This window comes from Coenobita brevimanus, chromosome 98 (genome assembly GCF_032717465.1).
Source record: "Coenobita brevimanus isolate Jiangsu-jjx chromosome 98, ASM3271746v2, whole genome shotgun sequence".
Classification (NCBI taxonomy): domain Eukaryota; kingdom Metazoa; phylum Arthropoda; class Malacostraca; order Decapoda; family Coenobitidae; genus Coenobita; species Coenobita brevimanus.
In genome coordinates, this window is record NC_137051.1 from 1,555,564 (window position 1) to 1,575,000 (window position 19,437).

Below are 19,437 nucleotides of genomic sequence, written 5' to 3' on the forward strand. Positions count from 1 at the left end.
ATATATATATATATAGTAGTACATGTAATTATAGCTTAGGTAGGTAGGTGGGTAGTTGAGTAGTAGATAAGTGAGTAGATTGATAGAATAGATAGTGTATTTAAGTATATAAGTAGATAGATTGGGATGTTAAAGGGTAGATAGATAAATGGAAATTCAGGAAGTCGATAGATAAGCAGACGGATATATGGAGTAGATAAATGGATAGGTTGACAGGTTAATTAGCAGGTAGATAGATAATTAGTGCACAGGTAAGTAGATAGGTAGGATTTAAGGTAAGGATGGCAAGTAGATAAATTGACAGGTAGGTAAATAGATACTGTATATTGAAATTTTAACGAGGTGGATAGATAGAGTGGTAGATAGATAGATGGATAGATAGACATATGCACCTTTGGCTTAATAATGATAGTGGTGAGAGACAAAAGCCAATAGAGTAGCTTTTTATTACTCTGCTTAGACTTTGTTGACCACCCCCACTACCTCCCCATCTCCATCCCCCTTCGCCCCCCACCTCCACCCACACCCCTTGTCCCCACCTACACTCCACATCCCCACCCCACCTCCCCATCTCCATCCCCCTCCGCCCCCCACCTCCACCCACACCCCTTGTCCCCACCTACACTCCACATCCCCACCCCACCTCCCCGTCTCCATCCTCCTTCTCCCCCACACATTTTAATCCCCACCTTTACTCCCACCCTCATATCAACCCAGATCTCCACTCTGTCCTCACCTCCACCCCTCCCCTTACTACCCCCCACTCCCACCCTCTCCCCTCCCCTCTCCTCTCCCCTCTCCCTCTCCCCCTTCAGTGGCCTTGGTAGGAGGTACTGATCTTTACATGACACTTATTATTGTCAGTTATTTTCTCTGTTTAGTACACTTTATTTTTATCTCCCATTTTTATTCGTATTTTTTCGTCAACCTGATTTTCCTTTATTGGATTGGCTGGGTTGTGTATTTATTTTTGTCCTCTTGAATAAACTCAGGGATTTTGCGCCTGGCAGTAAATAAATGTGGCGAAATATTTAGATTTTTTTTCTTCATTGCCAGATCAATGTGTGTGTGTGTGTGTGTGTGTGTGTGAGTCATGCGTCAGTAAAAATGCGTAAGTAGTGCGTGGCGTAATAAACTCGTAAGTAGTGAATGGGGTGTTAAAATCGAAGCGTAAGTTGAGAACAGCGTGGTTTTAGTGGCTTGCGTAAGTGTAGTGAATGAGGTGTCTTGGTGTTACTCTTGTGTGACGCACCTTGCCTCCCCCCCCCCTCCATTCTTTTCCTCCTCCTCCTCCTCTAGCTAAAAGGTAAAGTCATAGAAGAATTAGGAGGGTAATACTCACGCTGTCTCCCTCCCCTCCCCTCCCCTCCCCTCCCCTCCCCTCCCTTTCCTCTCCTCTCCTACTCGTATCCACCCTTACCAGTCTCCCCCTTTCCCTCCCCTCTCTTTCCCCTCACTCGCTCTTTTCACCCATTCACCCGCATCCTCCCCTCCTCTTCCTACCCATCCACCCCATCTTACCCATCTTTTCTCCCCAGTGACGTCACAGGGGCCATGACGTCACTGCCTGGTTTAGCCTCGTGACGCAGCGGGGATGGCATGCAGGCTGGGTGGATGGGTGCGGAGTTTTGGAAGACTGGCTCCAGGGTGTGTGTGTGTGTGTGTGTGTGTGTGTGTGTGTGTGTGTGTGTGTGTGTGTGTTTTAAGGTTTGTTTGTGTGGTTTGATCTGTTTTAGGGTATAGAATATTTGTTTATTTTATTATTAGTAGTACCGTGCTATTATATATCGTTATTATTACCTCTGCTACTACTACTATCACTCCTACTATTACTACTACCACTAGTACTACGTTTATTTGTATTGTTATATATCGTTACTACTATTATTATTAAAGTTAAAAGGTGTTCCAGGTGACATAACATCCCTCGCAATGCTAATTAACCTGACTCTCTGTCCCCAGGTAAGGAGGGTTAGCCGGGCATGCCAAGTGTCCTACCACAACAACCACACCAGCGCTCCAGTGGTGAGTACGAACACGTGGTAGCAATAGGTACTGTGTTAGGGCGTGAAGTGTGGTATTGTGGTAGTGAGAAATGGGATGCTGTGGTGGAAACTAGGTGGTGTGGTTGGTAGGAAGATGATGTGGTACAGGAAGAGTTGTGAGAGCGTGTGGTAATGTGGTAGAGATAGAGAGAAGGTAGCTGTTGCCAGTGTGATGAAGAGAGAAGTGGTGTGGTAGGAAGAAGAGTTAAGTGGTTTGTTATAGGGAGTGGTGTGGTGTGGTGTGGTAGAGAGAGAAGGTAAAGGGGCTATCACATGGGGACTCGTGGACGTCCGAATTTGCTGCCGCGCGAGGGTCGTGGAAGGCCGCCAGACCCATTCGTGGACGACCATGACTCCGTAGTCTCCTTCTTCTATAGAGTTTATCCGTAGTTGTGGCCAGGAATTGTGTGTCGTCTGCTATCTTATATTATGATTAATTCAGTACCTTTAGTAAAGCTGGCATAATGTTTTTTATACTTATGTTTTTATTTGGTTTAGAAAAATACCCATTGCAAATGTCACAACCTGGTTCACGTCCATTGTTGTTCATGATAAATATGTCGTCTGCTATGGAGTCGGAACAAGTGACCTTCCAGTCGCGTGGAATGAACTCGATAAAGAAGAAGAAGGTGGCCGTGGACGTCCACCGTGTGACAGAGAATGGACGTCCAAACGTCATTTTGGACGTCCATTTTGTGCTGCAGGCAATGTTCACGGGTCCATGTGTGATACCCGCGTAAGTGGTGATGGTAGAGACTGGTGATGTGGTAGGAAGGGAAGTGAGCTGGTGTGGTAGGAAAATAGTGGTGGTGGTGGTGGTGGCAGAGAGTTGAGATATCGTGGTAGTGAGACAAAGTGTGGTGTAGTAGTGTGGTGAACGTTTTTATCCTTTTGTCTCGTTTTTCCTCATGCCTCAGAGGACGTGTTGTGTAACTTGTAATACCGGTTGTAGCAGACGATTTTATTCAGCTGTGGAGACCCCCTAGTAGGAGAGTGGTTAATGGTGGATAAATGTAAACCCCCCATGTTCGGAAAATATTGTAATTTCTGTTTCGAAAAATATTTAAATATATAGAAAATTCTTTAGTTGTAACACCTCTTGTTCACACACACACACACACACACACACACACACACACACACACACACACACAATAAATCGCCTTTACATAGCGAGAATAACAAAAACACGTCCACGGGCTGAATGGGCTAAAACTTTACAAAGAATCCCTGTATTAAATCCCCCTCAGCACTTTAAGCTCTTTAATTAAATCCCCCTTGACTGGGTTTTTAATAAGGGTAAATTTAAATGTCTTGAGTCTGGTCTTGTGAGGTGGGAGTGATGGGGTTTGGGAGATAATGGGGTTTGTGTATGCATGTATGTGTGTGTGTGTGTGTGTGTGTGTGTGTGTGTGTGTGTGTGTGTGTGTGTGTGTGTGTGTGAGAGAGAGAGAGAGAGAGAGAGAGAAAGGTTGTAACACAGAAAGGCTTTAGGTTTCGTGTAGGCTGTCTCATGGGTTATGTATAGTAAAATTCCTCTCTCTCTCTCTCTCTCTCTCTCTGTCTCTCTCACACACACACACACACACACACACACACACACACACACACACACACACACACACACACACACCATCAGTCTGCATTATTGATACAGGAGAAAGGCCTAAAATACCTAGCTAAGCCTGTAGTATGGGCACCACCGTCCATATTGAATACAGAGCCCACGCCTGGTTCTAAGTTTGACGTGTGTAGAGCAAGTTAGTATTAGAATTAGAAATGGTTATGGCTCTAAATTTCTCGTAAACGGGCATATAGATTTTTTTTTACTTTATAGTTGAATGATGCATTACTTATACGGTATCTCAAAATAGTAAGTTTTTTATTGATTTGTTTATTGATTTAGATAGTGGTTGTTTCTAGTAATCAATATATAGTAGTTATTTATTTGTTTACTGTTGATGTAGACTTAGTGATATCCCAATTGATTATTTATTTATTTATTTTTAATATGGTATATCCCAAAGGAGTAATATTTCGCTTTAAAAAAATGTAGGCGTATCTTTACTACATAACTTGCTAATATAAGGAACTTAGATCTGAAATAAATACGTTGACCTCCTGGCAGAACAGGATTACTGAACAGGCAGGTCATGTTCTTCCCACGCCCTTGTCCATTTCTAGTTCACTTCCTTACACACTTCTTACACACTTTCCATTACAGACTTCCACCTGCATTTTTTTTTACACCTTTCATACACACTTCCTGCTGATATTGGTAAGATCTTGTTTACCTGTCCCTTCCTACCTACATTGATAAGTTCCTGTACCATGATTTATTTTAGATTAATGTGGTTAGCGAGGGACGATTTTAGTCAGTGGTGAATATATATGTATACCCCTCGTAGAGAATGGGTCAGTGGATCAACCTTTTGTGTGTGTGTGTGTGTGTGTGTGTGTGTGTGTGTGTGTGTGTGTGTGTGTGTGTGTGTTTTCCTAAGCGCCAAAGGTTACAGCGATTCCGGCCCACTGCTGGCTGATAGACACACACACACACACACACACACACACACTTGGGGGGAAAAACTACTGTGTGGAGAAATCGTTTTTTTTTTTTTTTTTTTTTTTTTTTTTTTTTTTTTTTAGCGGAGGGTCGCTGGGTAAATTTTGCGACAACTCTGCCATTTGGGGGCGTCTCGACCAGGGCGGGGCGATGCAAGAAAAGCCCTGGCGATTATTGTTTTATTTCCGGACGTAGGGCTCTGTTCTGACACAAACTTTAATTTTCAGCGTTGATGGAATATTGGTTGAAATGGAAACATCGTGACAGAATGGTCTCCCTGGAGGTGTTGTGGAGTGCTTGTGCGTGTGTGCGTGTGTGCGTGTGTGTGTGTGTGTGTGTGTGTGCGTGTGTGTGTGTGTGTGTGTGTGTGTGTGTGTGTGTGTGTGTGTGTGTGTGTGTGTGTGTGTGTGTGTGTGAACTTTCTAATTTATATCCCAAGTGGTAATAAATATGAGTACAGCAGTTTGCGCTTGTTATTATTATTATTTTTTAAAGACCCGTATGGAAACGTCCCATTAGTGAGTTAGCGACTGGTATACTGAGTTAGAGGCAGGGTATAATGAGGTAGAGATTGACCACAGTGAGTCAAAAATAGGGTAGAGAAAAGCTATAGCAAGATAGTATATAGTGAATCAGAAATAGAGTCAGAGCCAGGGAACAGGAACAAGAATGCTGGGTGGTGGCTTGGTGGGTTTCTTTGGTGTCTCCAGAGGTCACTCACTGGTCCTGCAGGTGTGTTCAGGTGTGTTCTCTCTAGGTCAGTGTGTCTAGGATCCTCCACGTAGCTACCTGTATATGGAAACCTGACTGGCGACCTCGTGGATGCTAGTTTCTTCTTTATTTACTTTACTGATAGATGACGGTATATGGTTAACTGAGTCTCTGTAAATAGTAAGCATCAGAGTGTAAAAGAAATCTCACTGGCTGTCCCTGAGGAGTGAAATATGACAAGGCTAGCTAGGAAGTCACGTGCGTTTTTAATATTTTTTTGATTGAAGGGTAACTTGTGAAAATATATACATATTTTAAAAGACTGTAAGTTTAAAGAGAATTTTATATTGGAAATTCATTGATATAAAGATGTTTTCTCTGTGATGATGTGGTGTGTGTGTGTGTGTGTGTGTGTGTGTGAGAGAGAGAGAGAGAGAGAGAGAGAGAGAGAGTCCAGTTATTACAGGTATAAGTAATTTTCCTTGAAGTTCTATTTTGGAGAGAGAGAGAGGGAGAGAGAAAGCATGAAGGACATCAATACAATATTTATAACAACATTGGCCATGGTTAAATAGCTAGACGAGTATTAGCCAATCTTAGTTCTTTTTATATCCAGGTAATTTTATGCATCTAGTTATTTAGCTCATGACCAACACTCTGCCCTTGGAGAGAGTGGGTAAGCGATTTAGTTAGAGATATTAACGACAGATGATGAGAGATATTGACGATAGATGATGAGAGAGAGAGCGATAGATGATGAGAGAGAGCGATAGATGATGAGAGATATTGACGATAGATGATGAGAGAGAGCGATAGATGATGAGAGAGTTGGATAAATGTGCGGTCTGGTAAAAAGAATATAATACTACCATACACTCGAAGTGAAGATGATGATGATGATTTTAGTAATGAAGATGATGATGATGACGATGATTATGATTTTAGTAATGAAGATGATGACGATGATGATGATTTTAGTAATGATGGTGATGATGATGATGATGATGATGATTTTAGTAATGATGGGGATGATGTTAATGATTGTGTGTGTGTGTGTGTGTGTTTTTTTTTAGATGAGGGGACACTTCCAAATTGCCTGAAATTGTGAGGTACTCTCAAGAAATATATGTAGGCTACAAAATTAACGCGTATGATTTATTTAATTTATTTATTTATTTATTATTTATTCATTGTCTTATACGGAGGGCGAGGTGATAGGGTATGTCTGGGAAAATTTTTGTGTGATGTATGTTCGATAGGGAGGGCGGGTGTGTCGTGGGAAGAGGGCTTCGTTACTGAGTAGGGATCGAAACGCTTGGAGATCATTTTTTTTTGTCAGCATGCGGTGTCACACAATAGATAGATTGATAAACAGAGAATAAATAGGTAGTAAATAGTCACACAATAGATAGATAAATAGTATACATTTATATTCTTTATGTGAACTTTGGCATTTTTTTTTTTTCGTCCCTCTGTAAGTTATTTCACTTAACTCATTGGCATAAGGCAACACTGGCTCTGTATCTTTTCCATATATACCACTTCTTCGTGACTAGCATCATATTGTGGCATTAATCCATTGTTACAGCTCAGCGTTCAAAATGGAGGGATGGCGATGTTAGGCCAGGTTAGAGTGAAGAGTAAGAGTGGAAAAAGAGTAAGTATAAGAGTGAAAACAGTCAAGAGTAAGTGAACAGAGTAAGAATGAGAATGAAGAGTAACAGTAAGAGTGAAAGTGGAAAGAGTAAAGAGTGTAAAGAGGAAGAATGAGAGTGAAAAGAGTAACAGTAAGAGTGAAAAGAGTAAGAATGGGAGTGAAAAGAGTAACAGTAAGAGTGAAAAGAGTAACAGTAAGAGTGAAAAGAGTAACAGTAAGAGTGAAAAGAGTAAAAGTGGAAATGGTAAGAGTGAAAAGAGTAAAAATGAGAGTGAAAAGAGTAAAAATAAGAGTGAAAAGAGTAACAGTAATACCAAAAAGAGTAACAGTGGCTCGCCCTTGACACTCATGCGAATTTATATTTTGACAGCATACCAAGGCCTCCGTCGCCATTTATGCGCTGGGCGAGTCTGCCTTGGCGTGTATAAATGGTGGCTTAATATTCCTTTGGCGTTGAAGGTGGCTTGGTTTGGTAGTGCCTTTGCGTTGACGTCATGATTGGCTTGGAGTGATAGGGCTTTGCTGGTGGTGGTGGTTGTGGTGGTGGTGGTGATGCTGAAGGTAATTGTGGTGGTGGTGGTGGTGGTTTGTTTATTTCTTGTAGCCGTAGTTTTGCAGTGTTTACTTGATATTTCCTTACCGATGAGTGCGTGTGTGTGTGTGTGTGTGTGTGTGTGTGTGTGTGGTGTGAAGAGGGTGAATCTGATCATCGGTGAATAATGAATGAGTATAAAGGTGATGAGACAGGTGAGTCAGTGGGTGAGGAAGGTAAATCTGGTGAGTCAACAGTTAATTACGAATGAGTCTAAAGGTGAAGGCAGGTGAGTCAGTGGGTGAAGAAGGTAAATCTGGTGAGTCAGTGGTGAATAATGAATAAATATAAAGGTAATGAAGGGTGATGGAAGGTTAGGTGTGTGGAGGGTAAGTCTGAACCGAAATACACACACACACACACACACACACACACACACACACACACACACACACACACACACACACACACACACACACACACACACACAAAATTACTGCAGGTTATAACTTTTTTTTTTCTGCAGGAAGACTAGGGCAAGGAGTGCTAATATCCTCCCTTGTTTAGTTCTTCCTGTAAAATCATATCTTAAGTTACGACTGGAATCGATCTTAAGTATATTTGAGAATACCAAGTTAGAAGCAGTGTCTTCGTAAACTAACATCCACCTTTTATTCATTTTGGTGATGTAAAGTAGATGTGAATAAGAGGGTCATAAGTAGAGAAAAAGAGGGAGTTAGGAAAGATATGTAGGAACAGAAGTGCATAGGAAGGAAAGTAAAAAGATGAATAGTAGAGAATTATAGAGGAGAGAAGAGGGAGTGAAAAACAGAGGTGAGTAAGGAGAGGTGAAGACGCGAATAAATGTTGAGTTGGTATGACAAGAGAATGAGAGGTGAGTTAAGGTGTCATGGGTGAGATGAATTGAGGTGTGGTTAGAAAAGGTGAGGAAATGAATAAGATGTGTATGGGTGTCCTAGAGAGAGAGAGAGAGAGAGATGAATGAATAGGGGCATGTTGAGTTACTGTGTGTGTGCGTGTGTGTGTGTGTGTGAGTGATCGAGAGAGAAAGAGAGAAATAAATAGGAGTGTGTAATAGTGATGAAGAAATGAATAGTGAGAGAGAGAGAGAGAGAGAGGTGAGTAGTGAGGTGTGGGTAGTTAGTGGTGAGTGAGGTGGAAAAGGTGACTCAGTGTGAGGACCTTCCACACTTTCACCCACACCCCCCGTACCCCCCACACCCTCTACCCCCTCCCCTCTCACGCCTATGCCAGCCAACCATCACACACGCAGAGATGGAGTGTGACAGCGCGACAGAGAAGGAATTGTAGGGAGGGATAGAGATGAAGAGAGTGAGCACAGAAAGTAAAAGTGATGAAACGGAGAGAAGAGGGAGGTAAAGAACATGGCGGATATTAGTGATGAGAGAGAGAGAGTCGAACAGATTAAATAAATAGATAAACATATTGAGTGAAAGAATATGACAGAGTGAAATAGAGTTGAATAGGTCAGAGAGAGAGAGAGAATAGAACAGGTTAATGACGAAGGTAATGACAGTGTGATGATTAATATTGTTTGTGTGTTTAGGAAGTGCTGGGACTGATAATAGGGATAATGAGATTGAAGAGGCGTGTCAGGAGATAGGCCTTGGGAGGGGTCGAAGGGAAGGTAATGAGGGGGGAGGCCTAGAAGGGGAGGGGGAGGGGAGGGGAGGTCTGGAAGGGGGGGAGGGGGAGGAAATGTTAGAGGGGATGAACTCTTGGAAGAAGGGATGATAGTAAATGGGAAGAATACCTATAACAAGAAAAGGAAAGCAGAGGGTGATTGGAAGATTGAAAGCTTTGAGACAGAATGGAAGAGAGAGAGAGAGAGAGTAGATGAAAAAGAGGAATGTGAAGATGGGAGGGGAAGAGGAGGAAAGCAGAGGGAAGGGAAGGAGGAATAGGAGAGAAGAGGGAAGGAGGAGGAAGAGAAAAGAGGTAAGGAGGAAGAAAAAGGGAGGGAGATTTCTTGGCCGGAAGTGAAGAAGGGGATAAGGGGAGGAGGGTTGAGGAAGAGGAGGTCAAGGGTAGAGGAAGGGAGGGGGAGGGGATGAGGAGTGGGGAGGGGAAGGGTAGGAGGAGGTGAGGCAATAGAGTATGGGGTGATTAGGGAGAGGAGGAGGTCAAGGAGAGAGAAAGAGAAGTGGGGGGGGGGGAAATTGATAGGGGAAGGAAAGAGAGAGGAGATGAGATAGGAGAGGGCCTGGGAGGAAAGGGAAAGTGAGGGGAAGAAAGAGGAGAGAGGGAGGGAAAGAAGGGAGAGGAGATTAAGGAGGGAGAGGGGAGAGAAATGATGGGGGGGGGTGGAGGAATGAGAGACAACCTAGGGGATTTTATTAGGCCTCTGTGTAGGCCTATGTAGGGCAAATGACAGAGAGAGAGAGAAGAAAAGGGGGGGGGAGAATAGGGATATAAGGGGGAGGAGAAAGAATGAAAAGGAATGGTGCAGAGGAGAGAGAAAAATATGAGGAAGAGAGCGAAGGGAAAAGAGAAAGAGAGGGGGGAGAGTTAAAGAGAAGGAAATGGAAGGAGGGAGAGAAATTAAAGCAAAAGAGGGGGAGAGAGAGAGAAGGAAGACGAGAGGAGGGAGAAAGAGAGAAAGGAGAGTCTGCGATGTTATGAAGGTCATTTACTAATTAAATAATTAAGAGGAGAGGCGAGTTGTGTTGCTGAGAGAGAGAGAGAGAGAGAGAGAGAGAGAGAGAGAAGAAAGTAGAATGTAGAGGTGGGGGAGGAGGAAGAAGAAGACGGAGGAGGAGAAGAAGAACAAAGCAGAGGAGAACACGGAGAAGAAAGAGGAGGACGAGGAAAAGGAGGAAGAGGAGAACAGGGTAAAAAAGAAAATTAGTGAACAGGAAGGAAAGACAGGAAAACGGCTGTAAGAGATGAATACAAAATGTGAGGTGTGTGTGTGTGTGTGTGTGTGTGTGTGTGTGTGTGTGTGTGTGTGTGTGTGTGTGTGTGAGAGAGAGAGAGAGAGAGTAGAAGTGGCGTGCATGTTTGAGTAAGGAGGAAAGGAGTGTGAGCATAACTGTGAATGAGTAACGATAAATAAAAAAGAAACAGGAATGAAAGAAATAGTAAGCATGTAGGATAAAATACATTTCAGATTTATAACATCCAGAAAATAATAATGGAGATCTCTTTTTTTTTTTTTGGGGGGGGAGGAATAAAAACACACACACACACACACACACACACACACACACACACACACACACACACACACACACACACACACACACACACACACACACGGAATGGAAGGAGTTACCAATAAGTGTTTTTCATTTCCTTAAAGGTTACTTGAAGGAAAACAGGAGTAAATCGTCTATTCTTCTGGGGTGTGGCCATATAAGGTGTTTTTCCGTAATTCGTGAAGTGTCAGAAAGGAGAGTGGAAGGGTTGGTGTGGGAGGGGGAACGTTGTTAGTGTGTTTTTAGTTTATTTATTTATGTATTTATCTTGATTAGGGGTGTTTTGTTTGTTGTGGTGGTGGCATACTTGTTGTTGTTGCTGTTATTATTATTATTATTATTATTATTATTATGCTCATCATTAATGTTTTTCATTGTCATTGTTTTTTAGTAATTTTGTCAGTAATTATATTTTATTATTATTATTATTATCAGCAGAAGCATTGTCATCATTGTTATTAATACTATTATTGTCAGTGTTATTATTATTATTTTCATCATCGTCATCGTCATAATCATCATGATCATTCCCGGTTGTTGTAATTAGTATTATTGTCAGTTATTATTATTATTATTATTATTATTATTATTATTAACTCCTCACTCTTTTCATTTCATTTTCTCAAGAAGTGCGTCATGACCTTGTGATATTTACCTAGGGAGGGCAAGAGAGTACCAAGCCACACAGGGGGCGTTAAGGGCGGTAGTCCAGGTGGTAATAGTGGGATTATCGCCTCTGTGTGCCCCGTATCAGAGGAGAGGATGCTGGGGGGACAAGAGCTGTTCCATCCTGTTCTCGTTGAGGTGTCTGTCTGTCTGCCTGTTTCTACTTTGTTTATCTGTGTGTCTGTCTATGTGTCTGTCTCTACCTGTGTGTCTGGCTGTCTGGTTCTGCTTTGACTATCTCTTTCTGTCGTCTCTCTGTCTGTCTTTCTGTCAGCTCTTTTCACTATCTATCTGTCTATTTATCGATCCATTTATCTCTCTGCGTTTTTCTCTGCCTTATGTTCTTCTGTCTATCCATCTGTCTATGTCTCCTCCCTCTGCATCTGTCTGTGTCTCCATTACTGTTTTCCAATCTATCTTTGCCTGTCTTTTTGTCTAGCTGTCTGTCTGTCTACCTGTGTCTGTCTGTCTGTCTGTCTGTCGTTTTCATACCTCTCTGTTGTATCTTCATGTACGCGTCATACTGTATTTTTGTAGCTTTGTCTACGTTCATGTGTGCCTATCCGTGTACGTTTCTGTGTATACCCCAGTTTCATCTACCCTTACCCTACTACCGATGTGTATCTACGTGTGTACCGTACCTGTGTGTATCTCCCTGTCTGTTTATCTATCTTGCTACCCATCTTTATCTATCTACTTACCTACCAGCCTATCTACCCACGTCTCTTCAAATCCTTCTACCTTTCTATTTACCTTCCTATATATACTTAGCCTATCTCTAATGTCTATCTACCTACCAGCCTGCCTGTCTATCTGTTTATCTATCTATCATTCTACTCTTTTCCCGACGCATCCGGTCTGTTCGTACACCAGCATCCCTCACTTGCCACCACTTTGGCGCTGATACCCACTGTTCGTCTGTTGTAGTGTGTTGTAGATATCACTCCTATTATTATTATTATTATTACTACTACTACTACTACTACTACTACTACTATCATCATCATCTACTACTATTATTTTTATTGCTACTACTACTGTTACTACTACTACCACTGTTATTATTATTATTATTATTATTATTATTATTATTATTATTATTGTTATTATTATTATACAATTTCAATTATAATTCTGAGAAAACGTCAAATGAAAGTAATTATTTTTGTCACCCAAGATTATTTTTCCAACCAAGGCATTTCTTCCAGTGGTCATTATGTTAAAACGATAGCGACGATGATTTTGTTATTTGTTACGCAAGGCAGTTATGAAAGCAAGGAAAAGAAGCTTATTGTGAGGTAGGCACGGAGGGGGTGAAAGTGTGTGTGTGTGTGTGTGTGTGTGTGTGTGTGTGTGTGTGTGTGTGTGTGTGTGTGTGTGTGTGTGTGTGTGTGAAATATAACAGACGGGTGTGCTGAACGTGAGGTTAACAAGAGAGAAGCGGGAGAGGGAGAGAATGTTAGTGTGCGTGGTTTACGGTGAAGGCTTAGTGTGTGTGTGTGTGTGTGTGTGTGTGTGTGTGTATGTTGAGCATGAAAAACACACATGTATGTATAAACCATATTAACCTTGCTTATACCTAATTTACCTATGTGTATTAAGTGCTACACCTGTGCTACGTATTAATGTGTATATGTGTACTGCATGATCTTTGTTACACAGCGTTATGTTCCTGTCAGATTGGCTTTTGGACACCTGCGTTATTTATTTAGTTATTTTTATTAGTACCACCCTGGACACCCCCTCCTTCCCTACCTGATAGATTTAGAATATGACTTTAGTGTGTTGGAAAAATGCATTGGCTTCTGTCTTCCTGTTTAAATGCAACCACCATCTTGGAATATTATTTTGTGTCGAAATATGTCTGAGCTTTGCCAGTATCATCGAATATTTTTAATCGTTGGCAAAATATAGTGGCTTTGTATTTTTTTTATAATAGTCAGAATTTCATCATTTGTCGATTGAAGGGAAGACAGCGATTTCTAAATTTCCATAGGCGGGTGGTTTTTAAGCCCGGCTAGCTCAGTCGGTAGAGCACGAGACTCTTAATCTCGGGGTCGTGGGTTCGAGCCCCACGTTGGGCGAAGAAATTTTAATGTATTTTCCTGTAATACTGAAAAGCCTCCATATAATCCCGAAATATCCTTGGAAATTAACGTAAACTATTTTTTCCCCCGAGGTGAGTGTAATGGTGTTGAAATATTGGTGTGGGGGCGAGTGTCCGAGGCCACGTGGGCAAGGGGCGTTGTTGACGTGGTGGTGGTGCTCGCTGAGTGGCTCCCCAGGTAGTGTGCTCGCTCAGGGGCCCCACACGTGCTACCAGCTGCCCGCGTAAATAAAGGAGAGGCGAGGGGAGGAAATTGGAGGGGGGAGTGGAAAGGGAGGGATAGTGAGAAAGGGGAAAGGTAGGAGGAAAGAGAGAAAGGGAGACAAAGAGGTAACATACTGGAGGGAGGGGGGGAGGTTGGAGGGAGGAGTGGATGAACCTGAAGGAAAGGGAAAGGGAGACGGGAAGGGAAGGGACAGGAAGGAGGTAATGTATAGCTTGAAATAGGGTAAAAATGAGGGAGGGCGGAAGGAAAGGTAAAGGAAGACCGGATGGAAAGGAAAGCAGAGAAGGGAAGGAGAAGAAAGAGAGGAAGAGGAGAGACTGGGAAGGAGAGAAACGAAGGAGAGGAGGGTGTATAAGAGAGAGAGAGAGAGAGAGAGAGAGAGAGAGAGAAGGGAGTAAGGGTAGAGACATGGTAGAGTAAGTGAGGGATGGTTAGAACACAAGGTAAATAAAAACGAAAGTGAAGTGATATAGAAGAATAAAAAAAAAACATGATAACTGAAGGATAAAAATAAACAAACAATGTAATGCATCTAACCATAATAAAGTAACCAATGAAAGTGAATAAAAATGAAACAACGAAATCAAACCCACATAACAGTATCAATAAATCACCCACTTTTCCACATTACATAAAATATTTCATAGAGCCCTCATGCCCATAAGACAAACGCAAATGTAATTCTTGCCTTGTTCTAAATATTCGTCAGTGTGGTGTAAGAGGTAGTGGGGACAGGAAATGCGTAGTAGTGGTGATGATGGTGTGATGTGGTGGTGATGATGATAGGGTGTTGTAGTGACGGCTGGTGATTGTTGTTGTGGTCCTGTAGTGGTGATAGATGTGGGTAGTAGTTGTATTATGTTTGTTATGAAAGTTGATGATGATTGGAGATGCCATATGACTCTCTCTCACACACACACACACACACACACACACACACACACACACACACACACTCCCATTATAATCTCACCCCCCCAGGATATCGAGTTTGGCAATATCCAGACTAACATTATTATTTACGGTGCTGTGACTCCTAATTCTGATGGTTGAGGTGTGACGCAGGTGACGGTGGTAGGCTACTGTGCATGCGTCACGGCGGCGTCACAATATGGAGGTCACTTGGACTACTGTGATCACTCTAAAGGATTTTTTTGGTTTAATATTACTACAGCACCCTCGACCTTGTGTGAGTCAGTGGAGCAGTGTTAGGATAGATTTACGTCTGTCATATCACGTGACTGAGAGAGAGAGAGAGAGAGAGAGACCATTATCATCTGTCTGTCTTCTTTTCGCAGAGTTCTGGCCGAGAGAAAGAGAGAGAGAGAGAGACAGAAAAGAAACCATTATCATTATGTCTGTCTTTTAACTTCGCAGTGATGGCTGAGAGAGAGAGAGATGGAAAGAAAGAATTATTATCGTCTGTCTCCTAATTTCGCAGATGAGAGAGAGAGAGAGAGAGAGAGAGAGAGAGAGAGAAATGAAAAGAAAGAAGGCATTATTATCGTCCGTCTGTCTCCTAATTTCGCAGGTGAAAGAGAGAGAGAGAGAGAAACAGGCAACTTTAAATCACGAGAGATATACCGTAACATTTAAAAGGGAAAGTGTACAGTATACGTTGTGTCGCCGTGTGCACAGGTCAGATATATCGCTATTTATATTTGCCGTGTGCACATGCAAGTCACCGGAATTTTAAAAGTGCACCAGACCTGAGAACCTGAGAGAGAGAGAAAGAGAGAGAGAGAGAAAGTGAACCCCTTGCGGACGATGACATGAAAAAGGAAAAAGTTTGTGGGGTAGGGAGGGAGTCGAGGGATGCTTATTTACCCAGGCTGTGGAGTCGCCCAGCTGTATTGATGCCACCACGTGAAGGCGTCCCTCTCCAACTCAAGAAGGGGTTAATGAAGGCTGCAGTATATCCAATCCCTCCGTTTTATAAAGCCTTTCTTGACATGAATAAATCGCCTGGAGGGAGAAAAAGAAAATTATGAAAGTGCATTATTGGGCTGAAGCGGAAAAACTCTTTTATTTATCTATTTATTTTATCTATTTTGGCGTCCCCTCATGGCGATAGGTTTTTATTTTATTACTACTACCACCAGACAACTTTACCTATTCTTTGCAGGCATTTCAAAGTAACAGAAACTTAACAAGACTTCTATTTTAAGTTCCCATTTCACAACACTTCTTTCTGGCCTCTCTGCTCCCCCAAGATAAACCGAGTCGTGTGAAGGTACAAAGAATTAAACGCTAGAAATAAAACCTAGCCTCGTGGTGCTGTAGGTTCTAAGTGGCTAGGGATGGAAGGATGCCAAGGTTAGGAGTGAGGGATGGTGGTGGTCTTACACTCTGGCTAGATCCGGTGGGACCAGGGTTGGATAGTTGGTTTAGGGATGGTTTGTATTTAATTTGTTTTTCCTTCCTCGGTTCATCTTCTGCTCAAATAATAATAATAATGATGATGATGATAATAATAATAATAATAATAATAATGATGATGATGATGATGATACTGCTACTACTACCACCCATACTACTACTACTACTGCTACTACTATTATTATTATTATTATTATTATTGCAGGAAGACACAAAGGAAGTTACTGTACTCTCCTTCCTTTATCTTCCACAAAATAAATAAATAAATAAATCCCGTAAAATTCAAAGTAAATCCCAGGTACGAGATTGCGTTGGTCATTTCTTTATTAGTGAGTCGGGGTTGTCTTTGGGCTGGGTGGGTTGGTGGTGACGTCATCAGTGGAAGTGACGTCATAAGTGTAGGTGGTGACGTCATGGTGGTATTCCCAGGCTGTCGGCAACTCGCTCACCCCTTACAGTGTATGGGATGGCGTTAGTGTGAGGGAGGATAGTGTCGTGAAGGGTGGCAAACAGTGTGATGTTCCTTTTTTTAATTCTTACGAGACTCTGCAAGACATACGCACGGGTAAGTAAGATTTTCCGTGCCTACTTTCATGTCTCCTTGTTTACGTTGCTTATTGTCGCGTCTTTGTTTACACTGCCCATTGTCGCATCATTCTTTACACTGCCCATCGTCACTTCTTTGTTTACACTGCCCATTGTCACTTCTTATAAGGAGTACCCTAGACAAAATGGCCTTCTGGGACTTCTGCCCAACCTCACCTAGCCTAACACCGCCTAACATACCTAACCTTAAACTTTGTCCTAACCTAACCATTTCAAACCTCATTTACTGCAACATAAGCCAGTGCAACCTATCCCAACCTAACCTTCCCCAGCCTCACCTAACCCAGTCTGACCAAACCTACCCCCAGTACCCAGCCACACCTGACCTAACCCATTGTAACCTAACCTAATCCACCGCCTTGACTCATTCTCTATCGCCTGTTCTTTCACCTTGTTTCCTAGTTTTTTTTTTTCCTCCACATAATGACAATATTCCCCAAGCGCTTCTTTGTCTTCCACGACGTCCACATCCATTCCACATTTCCACTTATAAAAATTCAATGATCACTCCACCTGTTACAAACCCTGTCACATACACAGCGAATCCACATACATCTCAAGTGAGCATTGATCCACATGACCGGTATAATAGTAGTTCCATCCACAAACGCTTCCACTCCTCATCTGTCTCAAAATATCTTCGTCGTTCATCCACATCCACTCCACATTCATTTTTCCACATTTGTCTCATACGTAAACATTCATTACCATCCATTCACATTTACTGCCACTCCACATTCATCTCACAAACCTTCACCTTTCATCAGCACTCATAAACTCACCTTTCATCCACATTCATCTCATAAATTTCCCTCATGCTTCATCCACATCCACTCCACATTAACCTCACACGCCTTCCCTAATGCATCCCATTTTTCCAAGTCACTCCACATGGCTCACTAACAATCCATCCATTCATCATAATATAATTCTTCACTGATGCTTCTGTTTCGCTAAGTCACTCTATTAAAGGACACACACACACACACACACACACACACACACACACACACACACACACACACACACACACACACACACACACACACACACTTCTGCCAGTGGTCGCAGGCGAGGACAGGAACGCGTAATAAGCAAGATAAATCGCTTAGGGAAAGGTGTTAGGGAGCTTTCTTAACCGACGACAATACGGACCTTGAGTACTTAAGAAGGAGGCGAGGAAAAGTGAAATATTAATGGAAAATGTGCGCAGAGTTCGGCGTCTCAAGAAAAGTGTAAATATTGACGTGGGTGAGAGGAGGCGGCAGGAAGGTGTGAATGGCCGAGAAAGCTGAGGAAAACAAATAAGCAAGATGAAGAAAATGGATTAGAATGATGAAGAAAGTTGAAGTGTAATGAGGCAAAATAAGGCGAAAAGTTGTGGTCAAAGAGAAATGTAGAAGAGTGAAGTGAGGGGAAACTGTGTGATAAATAAGGAAAAGGAAGAAAGTGTGAGACGTTTTGGTTGAAGGAGAGGGAGAGAGAGAGAGAGAGAGAGAGAGTACTGGAGAGGGAGACGGAAGGTAAGGCAGGTCAGGGAAGGGGGACAGCGAAATCAATTTGATTGTAGAGAGAGGGAGAGAGAGGACTTAGCCCAGAGGAAAGGAGTGTAGTCCTGTGTTGACTAAAGCTGTTTGTTCAGGAATGAAGTAGTTTTGTCGTACTAAAGAGGTTGTTCGCAAGAAAAAAACGTTAACAGTGAATGGTACTGTGGGCTGAGTGTGTGTGTGTCCGTTCATGTCGAGATGCCCAGACGCATTACATTCAACTAGAACAGCTCTCAAGAGCGCATACCTCCGCCAATGCCGGATCCGCCCCTAAATTTAATCGATTCATTCTTGGCCCATGGCCCACCCTTCCACAATGTTTCATTCAATTTCATTAAGATCATGTGGAGATACGGTGTGAACAAACAAACAAATAATTCTGGATCAGAGTCAAAATCTAATCGATTGTTCATTGGGCCATACACTACCCCCTCCAATAAATTTCATGGAAATCCTTTCATAAATATTTGATTAATTCTGCTAACAGACAGACAGACAGACAGACAAACAAACGGGGTAAAACATATACCTCTTGGCGGAGGCAAAAAAGACTGGAGGTCATAGACTGCGGGAAGTACAAACAGAGGAAGAAATGAAAGATTACAGGATGGAAATGAATAGGAAAATATGGAATAATTGTGAAAAACAGATGTACGAGGAAAGTGGAAGGAAGCGGAAAAGAAAGTGTAAAAACTGAGAAGGGAAAAAGAAAGAGGGAATATGTAGTGATTAGAGAGAGAGAGAGAGAGAGAGAGAGACTGATAATAGATTAGGATAAAAGAAAACCGACTGCAAAGAGGAAAAAGAGAGTGAGAGAATGAAAGTTTGACAATACAGCGTAATAAAAGAATGGAGGAAAAGATAAATGGAGGGAGAGAGAGAGAGTGGGGGGGGAGGGAGTGAAAGTACGGAAGGAAAGGAGTGATCACAGGGTAGGTATAAACAGTGTCTCATTAACACACACACACACACACACACACACACACACACACACACACACACACACACACACACACACACACACACATTACCTATCCATTTATCTGTCTTTCCTTCCATGTGTGTTTACCTGAGAATGTATCCTTATTTTGTAGCTTCATTTTCTGTTCATTTTATAGGCTTTCCCATCTCTCTCTCTCTCTCTCTCTCTCTCCCTCTC

At 42.3% G+C, this 19,437-nt stretch overlaps 1 protein-coding gene, 1 long non-coding RNA gene and 1 other non-coding gene across 3 annotated transcripts in view; all 3 read left to right on the forward strand.

Annotated features, from left to right (window-relative positions):
* Positions 1–19,437, forward strand: part of LOC145414157 (uncharacterized) — a 139,178-nt gene that overhangs the window by 86,181 nt on the left and 33,560 nt on the right. The gene's annotated exons all lie outside the window — the stretch shown is intronic.
* The window catches only part of LOC145414130 (uncharacterized), a 47,396-nt gene that overhangs the window by 4,498 nt on the left and 23,461 nt on the right, over positions 1–19,437 (forward strand). Inside the window, exon 2 of the long non-coding RNA XR_013899829.1 lies at positions 1,963–2,025. This is a non-coding gene — a long non-coding RNA (uncharacterized LOC145414130). The remainder of the gene's footprint in view (positions 1–1,962; positions 2,026–19,437) is intronic.
* Positions 13,425–13,497, forward strand: TRNAK-CUU (transfer RNA lysine (anticodon CUU)). Its single transcript has one exon. It is a non-coding gene; the product is annotated as a tRNA-Lys (tRNA).